The sequence below is a fragment of the Acomys russatus genome, chromosome 14 (assembly GCF_903995435.1).
Source record: "Acomys russatus chromosome 14, mAcoRus1.1, whole genome shotgun sequence".
NCBI classification, from domain to species: domain Eukaryota; kingdom Metazoa; phylum Chordata; class Mammalia; order Rodentia; family Muridae; genus Acomys; species Acomys russatus.
The window spans coordinates 3,036,415-3,055,334 of record NC_067150.1 but is presented as its reverse complement, the minus strand read 5'-3'; positions in this window follow the sequence as shown (position 1 = coordinate 3,055,334).

Sequence of the window (18,920 nt, the reverse complement as noted above, 5' to 3'; positions counted from 1 at the left end):
CATGCCAGGCCATTCTCTTGACAATGGTTTTCATTTTTATGGTGACTACTTGGTTCAAAAAGGATCTCCTCTGTTGTTCACAGTCTGCTCAATAGGTCTCAAAAATCTAATGGATCCAGGACACAGACTCCTGATTTCTACAGTATCCTTTATATAATACCACCTTGGAGACTGCTTTCAGAATTCTGGACCTTTTGTTTTCCTTTTAAAACATGCCCTCAGAAACAGATCTCAGTTTGTGATGCATATGCAGTCTTACTCAGACCCACATATATTTGAGTCATTTCTGTAACAGCGTCATTGTTTGGCTATATTCTGTCCTAACTTCATTTCTGTTCCTGTGATAAAATATTCAGTTAAACAACGTAAGGGAGACGGGTTTATTTGCCTCATAATTCTACACCTCAATCCATCATGCCAGGGAAGCCAAGAAAGGAAATCAAGTAGCTAGTTATACCATGTGCACAGTCAAGCACAGGAAGGAGGTTTGCGTGTGTGTGTGTGTGTGTGTGTGTGTGTGTGTGTGTGTGTAACCATGGTGCCTGTTTGCCTCCTTACTTTTTTAGTTGGTTCTAACTAAGCTAGCTTTACTTTTACCTAGTCCAGAAACCCCAGGCCAGGGAATGGTGCCACTTACTGTGGGCTGGAAAATCAAGAAAGTCCCCACAGACTTGCCCACAGATTAATCGAATATGTGCAGTCCCTCCATTGTAATTCCCTTCTCATAGGATTCTAGAGTGTGTCAAGTTGACAGCTAAAACTACCCAGCATATATACACATGAATAAAAGATTTCTGCACATTATAATCAACAGGGTATTGAAATTTTAATAATTAATACAAATGTGAATGTTATTTTTACTTTCAAAATGTGTCTCCTTAAAAATTAATTATTAAAATGTATAGAATATATTAATATTTATAAAATAATATATTAAATTGTATTGCCTGATCAGGAAAGAAGCTTACCATTTTTTACCCATCTTGTGATTTTTTCTGGAAGCTAAAGAATAAAGTGACCTTTGAGGTAAACTTATCCATGTTTTTACTGATTCATCTGCTATATGCTTGATATTTATTCCTTTATTACCATTATTATTAAAGTAAAATAAATTGAATAAAATACTTTAATAATCTATTGTTATAAATATTATGCTTTCCAAGTAAACCCTCTTTTGGCCCTGTAAAGACACTTGCACATATCTGGGACACATAAATACACTCAGGTACTAACACAAACACAAGAAATATGTATTTTAAAAATGCAGGGTAGGTGATAGTGATGTAGAGGAAGCAACAGAATTTCTGCTTTATAACTTAGACACGGACCTATTTATACCACTGTGTCCTGACTTGTGGAGAGCCACTATAAATGTCTGTGCAATCAAAAGCCAGGTGTTTTTAATTAATTCTACACAGGGAACTTTGAAAGTAGAGTTACCAATGCACATATTGTCTACAATCTTACAAATAAACATCAAGCACATTGATGAAGTTCTAATGTTGACACATTTTGAGCAGCAAGTTCCAGATGTCGTCATTTGGGGTTGGTAGTATTTCTACTCTATCTTGCTCTCTTCACAGGCCATAGAACTGAGCATCCAACTGCTACCCTGCTCAGTCATCACTAGTCCTTCTGCCCTGTGCTGCATGATTCAGCAACATTAATGAGTCACAGAGTTGTTAGTTTCATCACATAGATGAATTTTAATATCAATATTTTATTCTTCATCTTCTTGAATTTTTTCATTTTCCTTTACCCATCTTGAGCTGCATTATCTAAATTTAAATTTCAAAGATGGATATGTTGCATATTCTGCAAAATTTCTTCCTTAATTGATGTGGGATGTCTGCCAGGCCCCTTCAGAATGATGCGCTTTTATCCTTATAATATTGGCATATATCCAGTTACTTTTATACTTCAATTTGTGTCTTACCTTGTGATTTTTTTTTAACAAGAAATCGATACTTAAATTTTTAAATATTCCTTTCTTTGAGGAAGGACTTTACTTCAGTAAAGAAAGTCTTTTTCTTATGTTATGTCCCTTGCTACATACATGTCCATCCTCCTTTTAAGTTAAGCTAGGGTTAAATCTATTAGTAAGACTACATTTAAATTTTCAGTGGCTATCAACCCTTATTAATTACCAATTTCTTTCTTTCTCTGTAATTAATTTAACACTACTGATGTGAATTTTTCTCTACCAGTGAGTGGCCTTCAAGAATTTGAAATTGAGCCTGGAGTGGTGGAGCATGTCTTTAATCCCACAACTCAGGGAGGCAGAGGCAGGAGGATCAATGTGAGTTTGAGTCTAGCCTTGTCTACAAAGTGAGTCCAGGACAACCAGGGTTACACAGAATAACCCTATCTCAAAAATCAAAAACTAAAACCAACCAACCAACCAAACAAACAAACAAAAAAAGAGTTTGAAGTTGATACCATTTTTTTTGTGTGTGTGTTCTAAAATCTTGTTCATGTTTGTACTCACATTTAAAGATTTGTTAATTTACTCATTATTTATAATTTTATTCATTATTTATTTATTCATTTCACTTATTTATTTATTTAGTGTATATGTTTGTACCTGAGTGTACGTTTGGGTACCATAGGTGTGCATTTACCCAGGAGTCCAAAAGAAGGTGTCAGATACCCTGGAATTGGAGTTAGAGGCAGTTGACTGCCTGACTTGCATGCTGAAAATCAAAGCCTGTTCCTCTGGAAGAGTGGGATACATTCTCAGTGGCAGGGTTGTCTTTCATCTTTTGTACTGTCTTTTAAAGTGGACTAGTTACAACGTGGAAGAGAAGGAAGTATTGACATGTCTCGTGATCATGTGCTTTTTAATTCAGCAAAGGTGCTTTTCAAAGCCATAAAGAGTCAACTCTGGTTATTTTGAACCATTTACAAGGCTCAATGTCAGGAAGTAAGCTTGGAAAAATAAGCAAGCCTATTGAATTCATTCAGAATAATCAATAATATCTCAAGAACAAACCGGTCAAAGTGGGAAACAATGGAAATGGGACTAAAAATTAAGTTTGTGAAAATAATAAGTAAGACATTTCTAAGACATTTATTTATTTATTTATTTATTTATTTATTTAGAGACAGGGTTTCTCTTGTAGTCTGGCTGTTAGACCAGGCTGGCCTCAAATTCACAGAGATCTTCCTGCCTCTGCCTCCTGAGTGCTGGGATTAAAGGTAGGTGTCATCATACCTGGCTAAATAGACATGTTTAAAAAAGGTAAATCTTTCAGGTACTTCAAAGACAGATTGTTAGATGGCTCACACTTACAATCTGCCTGGATTCTGCCTGTAAAGAACTGCACACTGATGCTTTAGTGAGGACTGAAGCGTCATCTGAAGACCACTCCATCAGGGTTATGTCATCAAGGCTTGAGGTGAGTGACCATGGAAGGAGATTTGGGATGGTGTTGGCAGTCTTTACGAGACATGAAAATTAGAATTAAGAGTGTGAAGATTTGAGCCTCGACTACAAGGAATCACAGACAGTCTGTGAACCATGAAATAATCAGGAATTATATAAATGTTACATTCATAGTGTTTTTGGCTGTTTGTATTTGGCGGCCTTGAAGAAAACATCTTTCCTATTTTTGTGTGTCTAAAATTCTATATGTAAATCATTATCTATCATATCTCATCATTGTTAACTTAAAACATCCATCTAGACCTAAAAATATCTTAATCCCTAAACAACTAAGCTCAATTGTAAAACTAAATAATCTGGTCTTCAACCCTATCAGAAACTTGAGAAGGAATAAAATTTATTACCTGAGTACACAGGGAGTGCAAGTTAGCAGCTTCCCTTATGAAAAGGTGAGAGAGGCCATTGCTGCCTGAAAGTCATTCAAAATTTTCTGTAACATTACAACATCATCTGCACCCTTATAGCCCAATATATCTGACAGACATATTTGTGAAGTAGGAACTATTGAGGACTTGCTTACCTTGTCTTGTCAGAGTTTAGCTGTTGACTCTGCCCACTTTTAGGTAGAATTCTGTTTGTGTGTGACAGAAGCAAGGACATTTTCCCCAGTGGCTGATTTGCCACATTTGAAGCCATTTCTATAAGGAGGTTCTTTGATGCTCCATTATCTTCTTTGAGGTAGGCTGGGTGTTGTCAGGAGCTAACCTGTCTCATTGTAAATCTATCTTTAAAATAATAAAAACATCTTTAAGTGCCATATTCTTTATGTCTCTGAGGCTTTTGAAGACCTTATCTAACTATTTTACCTTATCTTTCTATAGAATCATATCTATCTGTTACACCTAGGATGTATATTCTTGTGAAAAATAAATTAATAATTGATATGACCATGATTCGATCAACTAACAATTAACTTCTATAACTTACTTATCCTAAACAACCTACAATAGCTCTTTCAAAGTATTGGAAGTAAGCCTTGTGTTATAATTGAATTGTATGGGTACAATTCAGCATATTAGAATAGAAATATATATAATGTGTGTGAAGAAGAATCTTAAATTTGAATTCTATATTAATGTATTTAAAATTAATGCAGAATATGTTTTGTTTATTTTTGTTTTTAGTTGTAGATAACTATTATGGGAGCCCCATAAGTATAAACACTTCTGAAAAATGAAATTCCTTCAGGGATGAATTAGAAGTCCATAGACATTTCTTTATTCCAATTCTGTGATTGGTTGTTCCTTAATCAAAGTTTCCCAAAATTATGTAGATAGAATAATGATCCTATCATATATCAAACCTTGGAGAATTAAAGAGTTCTTTTTGAGGTGTTTTGAATGTTTAGTTAAGAGTGTTGTCTAAAACTAACAAAGCATATATTCTGTCTGTGTGGGTTAAGGTTTCTATTGCTGTGATAAAACACCACTAAAAATAATTTGGTGAGGAAAATGTCTCTCTCATTTTATACTTGCAGGAAAGGGTTCCTCATCCAGTAATGCCAGGACTGAAATTCAAGGCAGAGACATGAATGCTTGAACTGCTGCAGAGGCCCTGGAAGACCACTGTTTACTGGTTTGCATTTTTATGGGTTATTCAACCTGTCTCCTTCTGCTATCCTGGACCACCTGTCTGGGTGGCACCACCCACAGTAACCTGGGTCCTTCCACATCAAGAATCACTCGAGACTTGCTTATAGCCTAATTCTGTCCAATCCTTTAAAGACATTTTCTCTAATAAGATTCCTTCTTCCCAGATGGCCCTAGATTATGACTAGTTGACATAAAAGTGGCCATCATGTTTTACTTGATCCTAAGATATATACAAGTGTGATAAAACATTGAAAACAGAAAATAATGTCAGATCATTTCATCTTAATTGGCAAGCATTTTTAACAGTGGTACACGTAATTTTCCTGTTGCATTAAAGTTTATGTGGTTGTATTTCTGATACATTATTAACTTTAACAAACTTGAAAAAGCTTTGGTTTCAGACTCATAAATGACCGAAAATTATGTAGAATTCATGCAAATTTATTACATGTAAGACATGTAAATATTCATGTTAATAATATGTGGTATAACTTTCTAAGCTGTTTTAAAAGTAACATATTGGAAAAACTTGAAATAAAAGAAAAATAAGGAGCAATTTCAAAGCAGCTAATGTCCATATTACTATTATTTTTCTAGACTGGTCTTAATTCAGATAGCTTTCAAACTTTCTAACATAGGCAATTCAAAGATCATTTTTCTCTATTATAAGACAAAATGAGGGTGAACTGCTGATAATAATTACGGAGAGTCAAAGATAGAAAATATTATTGTTGATGTGTATAAAGAAGAAACAGAAAGTAAACATGGTTGTGGACATTGATTTGCCCATCACTTGACACATGCTGTTAGGATACTGTTGCCATTCTCTGCTTATATACCACTTTTTTTGTTATATCCCACTTAATGTAACACAGCTTTACCTTTCTGAGGTAGGAGCTGACCTTGAAAGTGTTCGCTCTCTACCTATGTAATATAGATGAATGCACATACAAGCTAATTTTGATTTGTTACAAGGATCTTTGCCCAGAGACAAACTCTTTAGAAACTGCTCTTAAGATTTACATGCCTGTATTTGAATATGCACAAGAGACTATTGAATATTTTATAAGCAATATCATAGATGAAAGAAAGTAATTATTGTCATGCTCTTGGTAGGGAAAATTGAGCAACACCTCTGCTTCTTTATAGAAATTTTATTTTATTGTTTTATACAGACATGTGTGTGTCCAAGTGTATGCCTACATACCACATGTGCACAGGTGCCCACGGAGGCCATAAGAGGATACCAGACCTCCTTGAACTGGAATTACAGTCAGCTATGAACCACCTACATGGGTTTGGTAGCTGAACTTAGATCTTCTGCAAAAGCATCAAATGCTCTTAATCACTGAGCCATCTCTCCAGCCCAAGCCTTCTGATCTTGAGTAAATGAGGTCTAAATATTTGAATACAGTAGAAGATTGATGTATATCTTTGTTTACAAAATAGTATAGATATAAGCCTCATTGGTCTTCAAGGTCAATCCTATAGATGAGATCATAGGTCACTGTGTGATTTGCCAGAGGTGTTGCAAACACTTGATTAAATCCAGTGTGCGATGACCTGCCTGTAATTCCTGCCTGGGAAGGCAGACATATGGGTGGCAAAGAGCTCTAAGTTTGACAGAGAGCTCCCACAGCAATGAATAAGGTGGAAGAGCTATCGTGACATCAACCTCAGGACTTGACATAAACCTGTACACACACACACACACAGGTTGTTTGCTATTACCTACTGGTCAAATTTCTATGTGTGGCTTACATTACTTATTTTGTCTTAAAAAAATTGGTGGCACTCAGAGGAAGGATAGCAGGTTACCAAGAAGAGACTTGATACCCTATGAACATATTCAGGGAGAGGAAGTCCTCCTCAGTCACAGACATAGGGGAGGGGAGTAGGGGGAAAATGGGAGGGAGGAATGGGAGGATACAAGGGGATGGGATAACAACTGAGATGTAATATGAATAAATTAATAAAAATTAAAATTAAAAAAACAAAGAAAAAACCAAACCAAAACCAAACCAAACCAAACCAAACCAAACCAAACCAAACCAAAACAAAACAAAACAAAACACTGGTGCTGAATTTCAGACTAAAGAACATTTAGGTATCATCACTGACAGAACTGCCTTTATTTAACAACAACTAAAGCCTAACATTTGCTTTATGGCTATATGTTGACTCTCATCAGCTCAAAGTGCAATCAATCAATCAATAAACAAAATACAATAAATAAATTAACAAATTAATGTAACAGAAATGTGTAATTGCATTGCATAATAGATGGCAAACTAAGTGCTAAAATTAGGCTCTATTACATTAAAATTTATGGTATGGAGATTTTTCTTTTGGATGCTACTAAACAAACAGTAAAGTTGAAATTACATTCAACTAGATATTTTCAGAAGTGTACAACACTATGTACAAAACAATGAAAATACAAAAAGAAAAGAGAAAAAGAAACTTAACTATATGTTCTTTCCAAAAGAATGTGACTCAAAACACAGCATTTACATTGTGTTTTACAGTGGCTGTGATCAGCTAATTTTCAGAAATGCTATGTAATTTGCTCCTGTTGGCGCAACATATTTTTATCCATGTTATGTGTGAAGGCAGTTCTTTTAATGAGTCCTGTTGTTTTTTGTCTACTCTAGCTTTTTCCAGTATTTTCATAATCATTTGAAAGATGCGAATCTACAGAGAAATCCAATTTTGAATTTAATGATCGATATTTGGAACAAGGACTCAATCAAATGAGCTGTATTTATCATAAGCGTAGGAGAACTAAGAATATCAAAGCAAAGAATGCATGATAATAAAGATAAATGTGAAAATAAATTCCTTGTGCAAAGAATGTTCTCCTGGATAGAAGAAACAAAAATCGTTCAAGTGTATTTGGAAAATAGAATGCCATATGCTAGAAATTCTAAGATACAATTTCCCCTTAATTTTAAACAGCTCTGAAATAAGAATAAATCTTATTGCTGGTTGCAGCTCTCAAATGCTGTCAGCTTTCACAGTCATGGATTTGTTTGGTATCACTTAGCACCTGTTAAAGCCTTATATAGAAAGCACACACACACACACACACACACACACACACACACACACACACACACATGTATATATATGAAAATTTCTGAGGAAGTTAGCACATATATCTTTATAGCAACAATGGAAATCTCTTAATAAATGCTGCTGTCACATTTTCTTTGGAGTTCAGGCAACTCCTCTAGATAGAAAAACATGGATTCCTATTACTTTCAACCTAAAGTGATTCTGGAGATTTGAATTTTTAATCAAAGGACGCTTCATTTAAGGTAGTCCATTAATGTAACAAAACAAGTGAGGTGATTAACCTAAACAGAGAAAGGTTTGATAATGTGCTTTGTGTCTAAGAAACCAAAGACAGAGGAAGAAACAGGACAGAGACTCCACAGTCTTCTTCAAGGGATGGACCCAGTGTCCTTCCTCTAGGTTACATTGTGAAAGTTCTCACCACTACTTATTAGCATCACTCTGCTTCAACATGTGGGCCTTCTGGTATGGAACCGGTTTTAAAACTATGTGTGAGTGAGCAAATTTGTGAGAGTTCTTTGAAATAGCTTAAAATTTTTGAAGAGAACATAACAAAGGTGATTTGCTATCTCTTCATTTTCAAGGTGACAACCAGGACTGGATAGATGGTTCCGTGTTCAGTGTCACCTGCTGCTCTCATAGAGAAGCTCGGGATTGCTGCGCAGCACCCTATCCCAAAGCTCAAGATCATCCTCACACCAGCCCCGAGAGATCCAGTGCCTTCTTTTCAACACCATGGACACCCACCTGCACATGCACGTGCACACGCACACACACACAGGCACACATGTGCAATCACACACAATTATAGACATAAATAAAAAACTCAAAAGCACAAAAACATAAAATATGCAGCACAACATATTATGTTTAGGCTGTAAGTTTGAAATATCCATATGGACATTGTATTTCTTTAGGAATTTGATGATTCTTTACTAGACAGGCGACTTCTAACTGATTGTTTTAAATTGTTCATAGTCTTTGACGAGCTGAAAATGATCTACATATTGATTTAAGCTCTCCCTGAACTATGTCTAATCTAATTGATTTTTTTAGTGTACAATGGTCCTGTACTGCTTACAGAGAAACAGCGACACTGAAAAGAAACTTAAGGAAAAACTGCTCTAGGTAGCAAAATCATGACATGACTTTTGTTATCCTATCAGACAAGTGAGTTTCATTTGTAAACTGTGATGAGATGTTGTTGTTGATGTTACCCTTGTGGCATTAAATTACTGGAGTTTGTCCTAGACTTTTCTAATTTTTCTCCTTTTTCAATTACTTTAGGCTATGTTACATATAATCCAGTAGATGAATAGAGAGTGGTAACTTCTATAATATACATGTATCCATTTTGAATTTATTACATGTATTTTCTCCTTCTAAAAATAAGCATCCTTAACCCTTTTCCACAGAAAGTTATTAAAAATAAATGTCATACCATACATTAATAGAGTTATGTGTCCATGCAATATTTCTATAAAATCCACCATCATTTCTAGGAAAGACAAAGAATTAACACGAGTGCTTTCATAAAGTAATTTTGTTTGTATCCTTCTTCAGTAAAAACTCAGAGAACACTGTGAGGCTCAGTCTGCTTCTCAGAGAAATATGGTTCAATAAAATATAACCTTGCTAGATTTGTATATAATAGAAATAGACATTTATTTGAAAATCATGAACACTGTTGATTAAGATTTCTTTCCACTAAGCCAGTATTATTTCTTCATGGATAATGTTTCAATTCAGGTACTCCAAGCAATAATAACATGAGTAATCTGTAAAATTATGTATAAAATATGTAAAAAAAATGAGTGGTTTTTCCTTTTCACAGCATTTCCCTATTAATGTCAAGTGGCTAATCTTCCACTTTTGTGATTAAAAGTGGAACAAAGATATAATAAAAACTGGGATGCCAATATCCTTCAAAATCTGCATCATCTTAAAAGCATGTATCTATAATACTTTCCAATAAATATAATTTAGAGAGAAATGCTTGGAATATGTTAGTGTCTCTTTGTGCAAATAACTCTGCCAGATTAATATGCCAGTGATTTAATTTTGAAACAGAGGTCTTTCCAATTTTCTCCTGATGTTGGCTATTACAACTAATACTCATTTCTCTCTACTATGGCTTAGACATGAAACTGAAATTTGAATTTTGTTTAAATATAGAGTTCAATGGGATGTAGGGAAATAGACCTTTGGAAATAAACAGCACAATATGTGTCTAACATCCTCCCAGCATCAGAAAGGCTCCAGAGAAGTGGGAACATTGGCCTTCAGGATAATACTGCTGCAGGAGAGAATAAGGGTGGGCTCCTACAAAGAAATTCTTAGTGCTGCATCACTCTGATCAGGCACATCTCATGGAGCAATGTCATGTACAGCCATGTGATTTCATGCTGGAAGAAGAGGGTAGAGCATGATTAGTGAAAAATGGTGAGCTTTGAGAACAGACTCAAGAGGCTCAAAGTTGGTGGCCAAAGATGATGTCAGACACCTCACTCCAAAATGAATTTCTCCATGTGTAATGTGGAAGAACAGTGCTGAAGTTGAGATTGATGCCAACACTTTTTGCGCAAGAAAGGCCACAAAAGCGATAGCTATTTTCTCTGTAAAAAATGATACCTGACCAAATAACACCACAGCATAAGTAAGAACACTCATGTGAGTAACCACTATATGATTGGATTTAAGGTCTGTTACAGGAGAGGAAACTCATGCCTGGTACTGTAAATTGGGAGTTCATAGGTCCTAAAGAAGAGCCTATTGCTATCATTTTACTAAACAGATACATCAGCAAACTGTCTTCTAAATACACACCCCTCTACCTACTTATTAAGAGTGACTTCCTGAGGTCATTAGAGATGCCTTTTTGCTCACTAGATGGCAGTTAACAAAGACTTGCTGCTGGCAAAGACCAGATTCTATGTGTCTGTGGCACGCTTAGCCAAACGTAGGACATCTGCATCACATACTCTCTTGAAAGGTTTAGAAAGCACCTCAGAAGAAAAGTCAGAGATATTGAAAGAACCAGCTATCAGGAACGACTTCAGGAATGGTATCTTCTGGACACGACAGGGTCATTACTCTCATCAACTCATAGAAGTTGTTTCTTGCATTAGATCTAACAAAGACAAGGACAGTCAACATTTCATCATAAATGGGGGAAGGACACAGGATCTCCACTCCTGGCTAAGAAGCTTTTGACAGATTATGGTTCCTAGGGGAAGAAGGATCAATTTTCTTCAGGGGTGTAGTCTCTTGTAGGTTGACCATGCTCCATCAAATGGCCCAACATTCTTATGCATATGAACACTTCTAAAGCCTCAGTGGCTCCTTAAAACAAAAAATATGAGACTTAGTCCTTCTGCAACTGATGGCTGTGTTGATGTCCATGCCCTGTGCTACCCCCAAAACATTGAGATTTCCGTGATCTCTCTGGGAACCTGAAGCCATGTTGATGATATTTGTGGGCCAAATTGCCACTGGGTGCCACATTGATGTGGATGGCCAGCACTGCCACCTGGGACCACGCTGATGTCTATGTTAGCGCTCCCACTGAAGGCCATGTCTGGATCAGGGATTTTACTGCAGCAGGGTCTGCATTGATGTCCATGTTACTGCTGAAGGCTATGTTGCTGTTCTTTGTGCTGCTGCTGAGGATTATGAAGGTGTTTCTGGCCCATGAAAAGCTAAAGGGGTGTGTTAATGCACATGGTCTGTGCTGCTACTACAGACCATACTGAGGTCCATGGCAGGTACTGATGTCAGAGAGCATGTGTAAGTTCATGATGTTTGCTCAATGTTTATGCTGTGAAATTTGAAAATAATCAATAAAACTATTATGGAAAAATTGAGAATGTAAAGGGCATGATGTTGAGAAGGGATCATGGGGTGAACCCAGGAGGCATTGAAAAAGATGCAATAGGATGAATATGATTAAACTACATGGTCCGTGTACAAAATCCTCAGATAACAAATAAAATTTAAACTATTTGTGCATACTCACTTAAGGAAAAACATTTTCAAATGTGAAAGCAAGAACTGGAAAAAAAATGTGATGATCCAGTTAAGTAGATTGAAGAGGTTCAGGAGAGAAACATTTTCACACTATGCCATTCAACCAGTATTTACTGAATGCTATGTGTCAGGTACTGTTCAGTGCTAGAGATACAGAAGAAAATGTTGTGCTTGTAGAATAGGCTTTCTGGAAGCACTGACATAGGAAGATGACCAACAGGTCAGTGCATGTAGAATAAGAACTAAGGAAAACAATGAAACACAATGGGCTTATGACCTTCTAATAGCCAAGAGGAAGTGTGGAAATGTAGAGATTTTAGGCAGATTAGCCAAGAAAAAGCCCAGAGAAGTCAATGTTTAAATAATGAGCTGGAGAAAATACAGGGGAAACATGCACACATCTGGGAGAACAACATCCTAGATAGAGGTGACAGCAGTTGCAAAATGTCTGTGGTTGAACTATGTTAGCATGTTCCTGAACAACAGTGTGTGTGTGTTCGTGTGTGTGCATGGATGCGGTTATGCATGTGCGTGTGCATGTGTTTGTGCATGTGTTTGTGCAGGCATATGTGTGTATGTGTGTGTGTGTGTGAGTGTGTGTGTGTATGTCTGTCTGTGTGACTGTCTATTTGTCTATCTGTGTATTTCGGGTTTCTAATATGACCTTGAGGCCATGTTGCAAATTTCTCAAAGCAAAAGACTTTGAGGGGATGATATGTATTTTGTATTGTAACAAATTTAGAAGGGATGATTAGTGTAAAGCAGATGATCAATGATGAAGCTTCAGGTTTTCCAGGAGAAAATGGAAATGTTGGACTCATGTGGCTGATTTGGGGGTGATAGAAACATTCAGATTACAAATGCATGGTTTACAAAAATCCAATCATATTTTTAATGGATCAGATGGAGGATGAGAGAGGAAAAGAAAAGATTCTAATTCTCAAGGTTACATCTAATGTGTTGCAAATAATTAGCTAGAAAACTTGGGAATACTGAAGGCAAGATTTGAGGGATATCAGAATTACAGTTGAGAACATGAAAGTTTGGGTTGCTTTTTAGGCACTCATGTGGTGACATCAATAAGTCAGTAGTATATTCAAGCCAATAGATGAATAAGATCACTCAGAGATCAACTTTAGATAGGAATGGAACAAGGGAGGGTCTCATAACCAAGGACTGAGTCTGTCCCATATCAACACTGAGAGGTGGGGAGACAGAGCTGATAAAGGTTACTGAGCGCTGTCCTAGAGAAAGAAAGTAGGCCAGTGCACATGGAGCTAAATGGAGATGCTTTGTGGAAAGCTACAGGGCATAAGAAAAGTAGCAGAGGAAGGAGATGATGATGAGGGAGAAGACTTCTCTAAAAATTCAAGGAAAATGCAATCTCAATGGAAAACGTGCAAAACAAAGATGGTTTGAATGGCTTTCTTTTTCAGAAAGCAAGAATGCGGCCTGTCATTTCTCAAGACATCCTGTGACCTGTAGATGAACTTGCAATTTTGGATGCTCCCCTGATGATTCCTTTGTATATCACTAACATTTTGTTTGAACGTAAGAGAAAAGAATATGTCCCCCAGCATGCCCACAAGCATTGCATGTAAATAAGTCACTGGAGCTGTGGACATGTGTTAGGAGCAGCTCCTGCAGGCTACTGTGCTCGTGGTCTGTGTCTTCATCAACAAACAGGATTTCATTATAACCCTACAGAGGGAGTGGATTGCTTTGCTTTTGAAGTTAATATCCCTTTCTGCAAAATCTATTAGAAAGCTCAAATTGACAGCATTTATTTTCCATTTTACTTGTATGCACTGTGGGGAAGAAATTGAGATTTGTACAGCTTGCCGTAGGTTTGCCTCTGCCTCTCAAGCATACTTTGTTAAGTGCAGTAGAGCCATCATAACTCTACTCATTATTACATTGATCAGTGGTCTAGCATCTCAGAAAACATCCCTTTCTTTGGCAACCATAGCCCTCACACTTTCTTTGTATGCATGTGCATGGGTAGTTGTGTCTGTGCAGTGTGCATTCATGTGTGTGTGTGCGTGTGTGTGTGTGTGTGTGTGTGTGTGTGTGTGTGTGCATCTCAAGGCCAGAGTACAACTATAGGTGACAATTCTCATGTGATATATACTTTGTTTTGTTGGGAGGACAGAGTCTCTCACTGGCCTGGGAATCTCAAAGGAGGCTAGGCTTATTGGTCAATAGACCTGAGGAATTCTTTTATCTCTGCTTTCACATTGGGATCACAAGCATACATCACCACACACAACGTTCTGTTTTCACATCTGTTCTAAAGCTAGACTTATGTCTTCATGCTTGAAGGCAAGTCCTTCCAGGTCAACTTCACACATTTCTGACACACAAACAGTGGTTGCAAAATGGAAGCTTTCACAGTGGCCTGTGGAAATTGATTCCAGGGTTTAATAGTTCACCTATCAGACAAACTTTCTCCTTCCTTTTTAGGATTATGGCAAATCTTCACCATACAGAGCTGGTCTACAAACAGTGAGTGCCCACAGAAGTTCAACTGGGTTAAAAAAAATATGGAAAACCACCAAGCAGGTTCTAGTTCACTGAATTCTGTTTGGAATGAATGGCAGGAAAAAAGGGGGTATGGTGTATATATTAGGCAATCAAAATGTTTAGAGAACCTTAATCATTTGTTTTCTTCCTCCTTCTTCCAAATACAGTCTTCCATGTTTGAGGTGTGTTGTTTCATGATATTGTCTTAATTCTTATAGACAGGTATTAGTCCCCATTGCTTTAAACATTATTTATTTATTTATTTATTTATTTATTTATTTATTTATTTATTTATCTTATATGTGTTGAGGAGGGTATCTCTTGGCCCAGGTGCCATGGTATGTGGGTAGAGATTTAAGAACAAATTTGTGAAAATGAGTTTCTTCTTCCTGACATATGTTTCAGGAATCACACTCTGGTCGTCAGGCTCAGCACTGAGCACCTTTCCTTTCAGTACCATCTTGCCACACTTATTATCCCTGAGCTTGTTTTTAAAGAGGCTGACACTTACTTGCTCAAGGAATATTAACAGCAAAATTGGCATCTATTTGCATTTCAGTGGGAAGTTGATATGTGGTTTTTGTTTTGTTATTTTTCATTGTATCATCTATTTTGTGCTTTGGTCTTGCACCTGGAAATTCTGAATTTTATAGATCTTACATGGCAAAGTGTTACTTCACTTAGGTGTTAGCATGGCAAACGTGGGGGAAATATCTATGAAGAATCTCTCTCTTTTGCAGAAATAAGAAAGTTAATTATGAGGACATGATACCTTTGAGGTTTCTGAGGATTGCTATGTGAGAACAGCAGTCTAGCCACCACTGGCTAATCTTGTACTTTAAAATGCAGTGATAGAAACTACCTCTTAGTTGGTTCATGGCAGCTTCCTGAATGGAGTCTCAATATTTTATTTATTGCAGTAGTAATCTTCACTACCAAAAAACCTGCCTAGAGAATACTAGAGCTTAATATGTTTTAAGTGATATTTTACTTATTCATTGAAAATGTTGTATATTTATCATATATATCTCTTGTACCTCCCTCAAACTCCTGAAACTCTCTTAGCCATCTGAAATATACCTTCCGGTACTTCAGCTAGTGCTGACTATTGTGCATGGCTGTGTGGCCATCCACTGGGGCATAGACAACCTATCAATGATCACATCTAGCAAAAGAAACAATCCCTGCCTCAGAGCCCAGAGCCCACAACCAGAGCTCCTCCACTTGGATTGAGGCTATGGGAATGGAAATTCAATATTTTAAAATTAATTCTTTGAATTTAACCTTTCCTTACTTTTCTATTTGATGTTTATAATGGAGTAAAATCACAAGTCACACACACACACACACACATTGCCATGTTTTATATTTTGTCTGAGATTAAGGCCAGGTGGGAGAATAATACATTTTGTTATAATATAAAATATAAAATACAATATAAAAAGTTATTTTTAGCAAATTTAATTTATTCTGTGTTTCCCTTCTGTAATATTTTGTTCAAAAAGTTATTCTGTGGCCCAATAGCTTGAAATATTCACATTAATCTTCTTCCTGGGTTCTGTTCTCTGCTGTTTTATCCTCCAGCTCCAGGGTTTGTTCTGTCTGATTTACTTCTTATAAGCTGAATACAATGGAACCCAGAAAATAACATATCAGTTAGTGGCCTGAAGTTTCTAGCTGTGGCTATCCCTGGATCATCCAGATGAGTGCTGTTTAGTTGAACAGTCTCCCTTTTCTGACACTTAGTGAGCCTGCTCTAGTTACAGACGCATTCCTTCTTGCCAAGAGCTCTGGCTCTATGCTTGTGTGCATGGAAGAGCAATGGTTGCTTCCAAACTGTTTCACGAAAAGCAACAAAGCCCTGTTTGTTCTTAAATGTTGCTGCTGCTGTTGAGGTAAATAAACGTCATTGTCCTAGTTTAAGAGGCGCTAACACGTATTTCTAGTTTCAACAGCACACCCCAGTTATACTTTACTGATAAAGAAACCAATGCTTTAAGACTCTGAATGCTCCCATATTGGATGGATAGGAAGTGGCAGAATTGTGGCACGTCTGAACTCACAGCCAATGGTAGAAATTTGCAATGGAATGTTTGAGTGAATATTATGCCCCAGGTCTGAACTAAGGCTATATAGCACATCTTATTTCATTGAGCACTCATAGAAACCTATTATATCTATGTGACAGATACAGTAATTAAGATTTACAGTCTTGCTTAAGGCCACATGACTGCTATGCTGCAGTACCTTCAATAACACTGCTTAGAAACCCCTTTGGGTAAATGTACTTTTTGTTAAGGATTTGTTAAGGAATATAAAGTCAAGTAAGCTAACTCTGATACCACTAAAGTGCAGAAATGTGGAAGCACTCAATCACTGTGCATCTATGAAATGTCAAGCTATCAATTCCTTACAATAAACAAATACATATTAAAAGCTAACTCACCCATTCCACATAATTGCTTGTTAAAATATGAAATGTGAATGGAGACGGATAATTTTAAACCCACAGAACTTGGTAATCTGAACACTGCAGTCATCAAGTGAACTATACTGTGTTCAAAAGGAACTCTTTCCTCCTGTGCAATGTTCTGGATAAGGTGTAGGGCTCAATGATTGACAGAAGGATAGCTCCAGGCAGCAGAAGACAAGACAGCAGAGGCATTCCACAAGCTGATGTAACGGTGAATAAGTACTATGCATGACTCAAACCTACAGAGTTTGCCTGAGAGAAGCCTAATGAAAGGTGTGGTCTTGGGCTGGGACATATACGGCAGTCTCTGGCACTTTCCTTTGATGGTGATCAATAGTGAATGAGGCTATCCAGGCATAGGGTGGAGAATATAAAAGATCTTTCTGTGCTTTCTGCCCACTTTTGTTATGAATCTGCAACTGCTCCAAAGCACATTTGCAGAAATGGCTTAGCAGTTCAGAGTGATCAGGTCCAATCATTCACATTGGGCAGCACTTAACGTCAGTTCCTGGGACTCTGGTGGCCTCATCTGGCCTCTCTAGGCACATGTACTCACATGCACATACCCACAGAAAGAGACACATTTATACACACAGTTTAAAGTCTAAACAACACAAACTGCAGGAATTATGATCATATGTGTTTACTTGCTTCTATTATGTCTTTTATTATCTAATCACACACCTGGTGCTTGTGTCCATCCAGTAAGCATTTATTATTTGGATATAATGTGACTACTTTCTCAATGTGTGGAAGAGAATACTGATTAGAGCAAATGGTATCATGTCTTTCACAGTGTTTAGTTTATAAGAACCCAGAGAAGGGAGGATATAAATATTCAAATGAGTAACAGATAAGATTCTAAGAATAACAAACAATGCAAAAAAAAAATCCAATTTGAATGAAAACATTGTGGAATAATGCGGATAGGGTACAATTATTTTCTGGTGTTGAGTATTTGTGTCTTCTCAAGGTTGATATAGTTAAACTGTAAACCCTAATGTAGTATGGTTTTAGAAAACTAGGCTTTGAGGGAATGATAGGCCTTGAAAATAAAATCTCTGAAAACAAGACCAATGCCTTTTAAAATTATTATATTTTATCTATTTATTTTGTGTGCATACATGGCTCTATGTATGTGTGTGGGTGAAGGATTGTGAAGGTCAATATGTTGACAATTGGTAAGAGTCGGTTGCCTCCCTTCACCATGTAGGTCTAGGAATCAGACTTCGGCTGTCACTATCCATTTAACGATCGTGCCAATGATCTTTAAAAAATAAAGGCCAGAGAAAGGTGTCCACTACCTTTTCATACGTCAGGCTGTAAGAAAAGCAAACCACCTGTGAAACAGGAAATGGATCCTCAACACTGAATTTAATTGTGTGCTGATCTTGTATTCTAGCTTTAGAAGTGAGTGATATATAACACCTTAGTCATCAGAGAAATGCAAATCAGAATGACTCTGAGATTCCATCTTACACCCATCAGAATGGCTAAGATCAAAATCTCAAATGAGAGCAGATGCTGATGAGGGTGTGGAGAAAGTGAAACACTCCTCCATTGCTGGTGGGAGTGCAAACTTGTACAACCACTATGGAATCAATCTGGCGCTTTCTCAGAAAATTGGCAATAGACCTACCTCAAGACGCAGCTATTCCACTCCTTGGCATGATCCCAAAAGATGTTCAAGCACTGAACAAGAACATTTGCCCAACTATGTTCATAGCAGCCTTATTTGTAACAGCCAGAATCTGGAAAGAACCTAGATGTTCCTCAGTCCAAG